We start from the raw sequence: 7,388 nt of genomic DNA, 5'->3' as shown, positions 1-7,388 counted from the left end.
TCTACCATCTTCTAGATGTCTTGCTTAACCTATACAATACGGTCAGGATACCAGCCTGGTCTCTGCTCCCCTTGGATATGATCCCTGCCCTCGGTGGCTCTCAGCCTGGCCCCATCATGCTGCAGGGCACCGGAGGGAGGAAGGAGCAGAAGGGGAAAGAGAGTGGAGCAGCTCAAGGCAAAACCTTCACTCTGTCAGCCTGTCAAGCACAGGCTGTTAAGAAGAGGAAATGTTCTCTATCAGAATATAAGGGCTCAATTTCTCTGTACAACAAGCGCATCTATGTCATACAGAGTCTCAGTTACGGTGCTGCCTGTATGCAAGACTGATCTTATTATTCTGGGATCTCTCATTTGTCATCATTACAGTCGGGTTCCTGCAGCTCCTTAAGGAACATACTCATATTTCTGATTAACAAATGCTTCGACTTTCCTATTTAATCTATTGTTTTGCCTATCTAACCTACCTAATTTCAGGCTTGTCTCTCTATCAGCATTATTTATATAGCATAAACCTATCCGCGGTGGCTCACATTCCTTTGGCAAAAGGAAGTAGATCTGCCTGGAAAACTGCAAAGTTGCAGCTGGAGCTTGGCTGGTGCAATATATTTACAAGCGTCAAAGTTCATCCCAGCCCTTAAATGCAACGTCATACTTTCTTGACAGGTGAGCTCCTGTCACACCTGGCCTATGCAGAACACGGGCTCCAACGCCGATAGAGTCGTGGAAATTCTTCTAACCAACAGTTCCTCTTTATACGGCTGATCATGGAACTAATAGGCAGGATCAAGTATGGCATTTTCTCAAGGCACGCACTTTTTATTTCCTCTCAGCAAATCCCATACAGCTGAGGCGTTTTTATAAGAATGTGAGCAATTTTGAGCTCCGTGGAAAATGCTGAGTGCTGTCGGATGCAGGCAGAGAAGGGCAGAAGGGAAAAAATGCATTCCATTGAACACACGAATATAGAAGGCAATTAAGGAATACAACAATAACGAGCAATCATTTTCTCTCATAATGTATGTTGCACTTTAAAGTACAGGTGAGGACTCCCTGAAAACAATAACAAGTAACATAATGAAGTCCTGTCTACACAGGGATGTTACTTCAAATATTTCAGATGAGTTGGCTTGAGTGCATTCACAAAGATTGCTTTAAAGTGACTGGGCTTTATTTTTGCATGAATGAAATCCAGGCTCACCAACCCACAGCCTTCAGCTTTGAGCTGCATCAAGCTCATGAGAAGATTCTGTCCTTTTTTTGAATTATTTTGCCTCATTGTATAATGTAATAAGGTTTATTTGCTGTCTGGCCCCTGAGTGCCCTCTTCTGTTACAAAATCATCTGGATTCAGTATGTTATCACTCCAGCTGAATGCTTATGGCTTCCTTTGTAATTCTGATGTGTGTTTGTCCCCAGATTCATGCATTTTTTTAGAGTAGCACCTCTTTTGCTCCCTTGATGTTGTCTGATGGGTCGTGTGTAGCACATCCAGTCCCAACTCTTAGGACACCACCTCAATTATTAGGATGTGCAAGTGTTGGTCAAATGGCCAAACTGACTGCAAAAGTGACATTCCTGAAAAATGGACCAGTGCCACCGTAAAGCAAAATAGCACTGGCTGGTCTACAAGAGCACAAGAGATATGAACAGGACAGCCAGGACTTCTAACTTTCCAGAATGAGTTGTGAAAGATTTAACCATGGGAAGTCACTGCTGAGCCCCAGTATTGTAATGTACCCAGGTGATTTACCACAGTTGTCAAATTATGTCACTTAAAATAGGGAGTCGTAGAGCTAATATTCTCTTCAAACCACTAAACTGAAATGCAAAGACTGAGGTTACAAAAATGCTGTTTGAAATCCGGAGAGACCGTCAGATTGAAAAGGCTGCAGAGAGAAATACTGCTGTCATGTCCTGTATTATATTGTAGCTCTGCATCTCTAAAACCAGCTAGTATTCCAGCGGTGAAAATGAACTGTATGAACCATTAGCCTCTTTCCATCTGTTTGGCACCACCTTCCCTAGTGTGGTCATTGTGGTGCTCCACAAACAAGAACCAAGTCTTCTGTCCCCACCTTGCATTGCTTGACTACATGTCTGGGCTCGCTGCTACTCTTCCTGCCACTCAAATAACGTGGGAGCACCACGTGAGTTAAAGGGAATACAGATTGCAGGGCAGGCATATTTATTGCAACAGCGGATGCAGGAAAAAAAGGCAATAGCAAATATACTTTGGCTCATAGTTTGTTCAGCACTCTTTAGCCCCTTTCACATTTTATGAGACGAATTACCAAAATTAAACATTCTAAAATGCTGAGATGATAAGACACTTACAATCAAATCTTCAGCAATACAAAAATCTTGGATTCAGGCCAATTGCTCTAAAGTCTGTTCCCTTCTAGCGTACGTGATGCTGACCTGTGCATCTTATAGGAGATCTTGAGGCAAAGACTGCACTCCATTTTACTATGCACAGAGCAAAGCAATGCAGCCTCCTTGGTTGCTTGTCTGCATGGTGTCTCTCTCTCACTCCTGCAATTGGATATATTTCAGTACTCTTCTGTGCAATGCCGCATATCGTTCTGATTTTTCCATTGCTTTTTTGATAAGACTTTTTCCCATCTCTCGGACACGTACTTCAAGGTAACATTGCTACAGAGGTGCCTGCAGAACCACAAACTTGAATCCTGTTACTATTCACCTCTTACTGGCCCACTACCTTCTTCCTCCTTCCCATTCCAACACCAGCACAGGATTTCTACAGAAAAAAGACACAGAGTGGGAGGCATCTTATTTTGTTACACACCACTGGGTTCCCTGGGAACATCCATTTCCTAGGGAGGCCCAGACTGGAAAAGCAGATGGAAATGACATTCCAAAATTGAGGAAAAAAAAAAAGAAAAAAGAAACCAATTATCATTGGCGCTGAGTTCAGTGTAGAAATGACAAATATTTGCAGTTTGTCTCTGGCAACCGAGGCATCGTTATGATGGGGAACATGAGCCTTGCAAGCTGCTTGATGCATGAAAGGTATTTCAAAGAAGAAAGGGAGGACAGGAAGGAGAAGTCCAAGGATTCTGTGAATGGATTTCAGCACAGGAGCCCAAAGGCAAAAAAAGAGCTGGAAGGATGCTTGTGACAACTTGTGTCACTCCTTTCACACGAGTGTCTAAATTCAGAGGAGCTTGGGACAAGGAAAACAACATACAGGAAAATTTGCTGGAAACTGTGCAAAAGGAAGCAGACCTCTGAAGAATATTACGATGTTATACCAGTATCTCAAGTGCCTCCTGAGGTTAACAAGAGTAGTGGTAGCTTCCTGGAGTTCCGCTGGAGCATCAGGTATGCTGTGCCAGAGTTATGCTTAGTAAGTAAAGATTATAATAAAAAAAATTGACTGAGGCATCCCACTAAAGTTCTCATTTTCCACTAATAACACAAAAACATTAACAAAGACGCACCTCTCTCATATCTTTGGCTATAATACATCCATTTTTCACCACTATATTCTCTCATTTAAGAGCAGGACACATCCCTCATCCTGTTTCTCTGAGTAGCATGGACATATTCTCTTATGGATTTTGAATAAGACATGGTGAACATCTGCCACTTGCAGCAAATATTGATCAGAGTATTTGTAAGGCTCCTCCACCTGCCCTTCAATTTCCCAACAAAGCCCTTCATTATTATTCTACAGTTACTCAGAACAGTCATACAGTTCCTTTCTCCAACACATTTGCCCAGTAAAAGGCATCATTAGCCAGAGAAGCTGGGAGATGTCTGAGTCTCCCAGAGTGACAAAAGGCATGGACACATCATTAACATCCATTGCAGTCTGGGGAGCAATTCGTATTTTTGTTGCAGTAAATAAGGCTGAATTTCTAAAAAACCTGTCATCAACTATTGTAGATCATTCTGCATTGATATCTGTGAACTTTCCATAGTAATCAAAGAGGCCTTGCAGAACCTTGAAAAAAGATCTTTTTTTTTTTTTTTCTATTTCTGAAACCTGACTTCCAGTCTGAAACATAGTCACACAGGTCCAACCACTGCTTCCAGCACAGCTCAGGATCATGAACATTCCAAATCTTGAAGTATTTTCTCAGTATCAACACACTGAAGCACAAACAGAACCCATATTTCCAGCACACACTGGTAGACCAGCATCAATCCAGGGAGCAGTGAGCCAGCTGGATCACTGGCAAGCACTGGGGCGCTAGTGGTTACACATGTCCATGCACAGAGGTGCTGCTGTATTGGGTTTTTGTTGATGAATATTCAGACTGCAGCCTGTACAGATGCTTTAAAGAAAGCTTTACCATCCTGAAGTTCCAACATAATTACTCTTCATCCCAACCAGGCGTGGGAATTACTCAATCTCCACCGTCTCCTTTGTCCCTTCTCAAGAGACTCCACTGTGGAGCTCCACTGTGTTCCCCCCATTGCTGGGGGCTTGGCAGCCATCTCAAATGGCGGTGACTTATCACCACAGGAGTCCTGAAAATAGCTCAGTTTCACCCCAAACTGCAGAATCACAGTAGGTTCCTATATTTGTTCCATGAGACAGCGACTATGGAGCCTTGCTCAGGAGAACACCTTCCCAGCATGCGGTGTGAATCAATGCACAACAGTGCATTGCATACAGCAACAAATCACAGGGAAATGGGTGCCGAACCACAATAAATAAGTCATATGAATACACATTTTTATGGTAGTTAGTACGCATTGGTTATTTCCAAGAAAATATATTCTGAAAGCTTTTCCTTGTAGATATGGAAACGATTTCTTAGAAACGGCCCTGCTCAGTTAAAAAAAAAGAAAGCCAAAGATTTCCAAAAGCAAATAAGGTGTCAAAATGCAGCTATGTAAGACTAATCTATCAAAAAAAAAAAAATTACTTAAAAGCAAGAAAATAATTAATTTAAGGACATCTTAAATCTTACAATGGCCACATGATGGCCTAATGAATTATTCTTACCGGATGGAAGCAGATGCGGAAGGGCTGTGGGTAACTTCCAGTAACATCAGCCAAAGGAATTTTCAGCCGTACAGATTTTCTTCCACATTGTTATTGAATGCTACTGAAATTTGTGTTCATGTAGAGCTCTGCAAAGAAATCTGAACAGATTCTTAATAAGGGAAAGACTCCTCAATACTGAATTAAAAAAATCAGAGAAATCACTTAATGAACAGCCTTGACTGACCAAAAATTGCAGCTTTTAGATATATTATTTTTAATCTGCCTTTCCAAGTCAGAATACTTTCTTTTATTCAACAGGAAATGTTGCCAGGTATTAGGTGTGTCAACAATTACATTACTTATATAAGTTACTTACATAATGGGTACTTCTGAACCCTAATGTTTTATATATAGGTTGATATGAAAATGTGAAAATTATAAACTTTTTGAGAAATATATTATTTATATAAACATATACACCTGAATTTGGTTAATATGTAGCTAATATGAAGTATATGTTTGAGTTGAACATATCTGCAGAGAAATGGGGAATTTCTAACATATATAGGTATGTTTATATTCCATTGTATGTTTTGTTTCCAAAAGAACATTGCATTTGTGTTCACATGCCAAGACTACTACTGAAAACAACATTTGATTTTATGCAGACCTGGGTCTTACCTACAGCCAGAACTGGTAAAATTAATTCATAGAGCTTTCCTGTTGTGGATATACTTACATCAATATAAAACCTAATATGCACAAGGTAGTGTTAACTTGTTTCGGGAAGAAGAATAAGTTATACCAACACAAGGCATTTTACTGCTAGTGGAATGGGCATATTGTACAAGGCTGTACTAGTACAACACTTCAATCTAAGACACAAAAGTAAAGAAGAAAAAAATCACGCCACTACATGTAATAGTTATGCTGGTGTGTTCTGTGATGACACCTCTTTTTCCTATGACTTGCTGAAAGAAGTAAAATTCTCAGGTAGGTATTGTCATGGCAAAAGTAGTCATAGCTTGTGCACTGGAGATAACTGATAATTAAACACTCAGGATAGGGCTGCCCGTTTGGAGAGCTAAGGATGCCGGTGCAGGAGAGCCACTGGAGAGCTATAAAGGTGGTGAGTAAAAGCTCTCTTTTTGTCTGGTAGCTGAGGTGATGAGGCCCTTTGTGTGGCACCAGGATTACAGGAAAAAGGAGGAGAGAGTTACAAGTTCAGTTTTAACAGGCCCCTGGCCCAGGGGGTCCGTGATAGGAAGAGGAGACAGAAGCAATGTGGTTTGTGTGAGTTTCTGACAACACCAAGATCAAAAATCCAAGTCTTTTTGGCAGGGGAGAGATCCTCTCCTTGAAAATGTGCAGGAAGTTGCTTCTGTCAAAATTATTTGCAGCCTCTATGCATGAAAATAGAATTTGCCTGGATTTTGTAAGTGAACAGAGAAAAGCAAGAAAATACCGTTTTCTCTGCCTTTGGCTTCTGTTTCAAGTGGCGAATGGACCTGGGGAAAAAAAATAAAAATAAAATAAATAAAAACGAACAAAAACTTGTACAGCAAAGGGGCAGCACCATGCGAGTGCCTGCTGCCACGGGACAGCCGTGCCTGGGCACGGAGAGGCACCGGGGTGGGTGAGGCAGGCTTCAGCCACCCAAAATCGGGCCTGGTGGGACCAAGGCCTGGAAACTGGGGGCAGGGAAGGGGTCTCCACAGTTTGCAACTTTGGGAAACTCATGAGTGAAGCAATCCTGTCACACCAGGTCCTCCCTGATGGGAAGGGAAGGGGAAGGGGAAGGGAAGAAGGGGAAAAAGGCGAAGGAAGGGGGTTGGCACAAGGGTCCCCTGCCGGAGGCCGGGACGGGCGGGGGGGGGCAGTGGCAGGAGGGGGGAAGCGGGCCAGCGCAGGGGCACATTCCCGCTCTCCTGGCGTGTGAGGGGAAGGATGGGCTGCGAGAAACGGCTGCCCGCGTTGAATCTGGTGGCAGCCACCTCCAGCCCCCCAGCCCAACCCAGCCGCAGTGACAGCTACGCTGGCTGACAGGACGTCCCTTCTACGAGCCAACAACCGGCGAAGTCTGGGCGGGAGGGCAGGCGGGGTCGATTCGACCTGGCGGGGCAGAAGAGCCACCCCTCCACAAAGCAAGATCAATAGCGAGGGGAACCAACCCGGTATTTTCAACTTGCGGAGGTTTAACGGCCAGCAACAGGTGGATGAAATCGCAGCGAGTTTACGGCCGGGGGACTCGCCGGAGCGGGGCGGCGGGCAGTGGGTCGGCATTACCGAGGAAGAGGGCTCGGGATGGCGGCGTTAAGCGGGCGGCAGCGGCGGCGGTAAGCGAACGTGTCCGTCCCGTCCCGTCCCGCCCCCCGGCTCGGGAGCGCACAGCGACGGCCGCCTCCCGCGCTGCCCGGGCCGGCGCC

The sequence above is a fragment of the Calidris pugnax genome, unplaced genomic scaffold (genome assembly GCF_001431845.1).
Source record: "Calidris pugnax isolate Ruff unplaced genomic scaffold, ASM143184v1 scaffold44, whole genome shotgun sequence".
Taxonomy (NCBI): domain Eukaryota; kingdom Metazoa; phylum Chordata; class Aves; order Charadriiformes; family Scolopacidae; genus Calidris; species Calidris pugnax.
This window is presented reverse-complemented; position numbering follows the sequence as displayed.